This window comes from Elephantulus edwardii, unplaced genomic scaffold (genome assembly GCF_000299155.1).
Source record: "Elephantulus edwardii isolate Elephantulus edwardi_28Jun2011 unplaced genomic scaffold, EleEdw1.0 scaffold00299, whole genome shotgun sequence".
Lineage (NCBI taxonomy): Eukaryota > Metazoa > Chordata > Mammalia > Macroscelidea > Macroscelididae > Elephantulus > Elephantulus edwardii.
In genome coordinates this window covers 1,580,152-1,582,066 of record NW_006400049.1, presented here as the reverse complement: position 1 = coordinate 1,582,066, position 1,915 = coordinate 1,580,152, and positions in this window count along the sequence as shown.

The window sequence follows — 1,915 nt, the reverse complement described above, 5'->3', positions numbered from 1 at the left end:
GTCAGAGGCAGTGCGGTTGGCGCAGGATAGAGCAGGGTTTAGGGCTGTTGTGCATAGGGTCGCTATGAGTCGCAAACGACTCGACGGCACATAATAACAATAGATTATTATGAAAAAAACTATGCTCATACAACTACACAAACGTAGAAGAAATTGGCAACTACTTAAAAACTCACAACCTACCCAAACTGACACAGACTGACGTAGAACACCTGGACAGATCCATTATAAAAGAAGAAATTGAACAGGTTCTAAAACAACTTCTAACTAATAAAAGCCCTGGACCAGTTTTACTGATGAATTCTATAAAACATTCAGAGAGGAGCTGTCATCAATTCCACATAAAGTATTTTAGGGTATAGATAAAGATGGAATACTCTCAGACTCTTATTATTAAGCAAGCATATCCCTGATATGAAAGTCAGTTAAAGAATCATCAAAAGAGTAAACTCTAGGCCTATATTTCTCATGAGCATATTTGCAAAAATCCTCAAGAAAATCCTTGACAAGGAAGTTCCACAGTACACCAAAAATATCATCATAATCGAGTGGGATTCATAACAGATACACAATGATGGTTTAACATAAGGAAAGCAATTAAAGCAATGCATCATGTTAGCTAAGCAAAGAACAAAACCAGATTATTGTATCGATTAATGTAGAAAATGGCTTTGACAAAATCCAAGAGCCATTCTTTGATAAAACACTTGTCAAAATAAGAATAGAGGGGAATTTCAACAATATAATGAAAAGTACATATGTATAATCAAATGCTCACATTGCTCTCAATGGAGATTAAAAGCATTCCCCTTGACAATAGGAACTAAGCAAGAATGCCCCCTATCACCTCTCCTATTCAATATAGTATTTGAAGTATTAATGAGAGCAATAACACAAGGAAATAAGAGGTAAACAAATTGGCAGAGAAGGAAAAAAATTGAAGTTATTTATCTCTATGTGCTTATGATATGAGAGTATACTTAGAAAACTCTAAAGATTCAGTGAGAAAACTTAGACATAGTTGATCATTTCAGCAAATTAGCAGGATACAAGATCAACACCAATGTTCATACCAGCATTATTCACCATCAAAAGAAAATGAAAATAGCCCAGATGTCCAACCACAATCGAATGGACTGAGAAATTTTGGTACATCCATATAATATATTACATTCATATAATGTAATACTACACAGTATTCAGGAGAAATGATTTTATAAATTACTACCTAACTTGGGAGGAACTGGAGAGCATTATGTTGAGTGAACTAATAAGTCTCATAAGGACAAACACTGTATAAAACCATTATTGTAGAATGACTAGGAGGATCCAAGGTGGGGGAGGGTGGAAGCCGAGGGTTAAGGAAGGGGGGTTTAATCATAAGGTTGCACAATTTGATGGGTGAAGGTAGTGATGGAAATGGGAAAGGTTTGGTGTGAAAAACAATGTTTTTGAACTTTGTAAATAAGCCAGTTTTTTAAAAAAAAATCAGTTGGCTTTCTTCATAGGGACAACACGAATATAGAAATGGAGCTAAGAAAAACCATAATAAATGGTATCCACTTCATGGGTAACATGCCTCTGGAAACTGTGAACTTTGATAAATGACAATAGTTATAGAAAGGCTTTAGGCCTTCTGCTTATAGGGTGGTTATGAGTTGTGCTTGACTTGAACAGCAATCAACAACAACAATAACAATCACAAGATTTAATACTTGGGAATTAAGCTAACTAGAGACACAAAAGACCTATACAAAGAAAATATTGAAACATATTACAAGAAACAAAATGAGACCTGGAGAAATGAAGACTCAATATTGTGAAAGTGATAATCCTTGCAAAGTCAATCTCCAAGTTCAATACAGTTCCAATACAGATGCCAATTCCACTCTTCAATGAAAAAAAAGAAACAAGG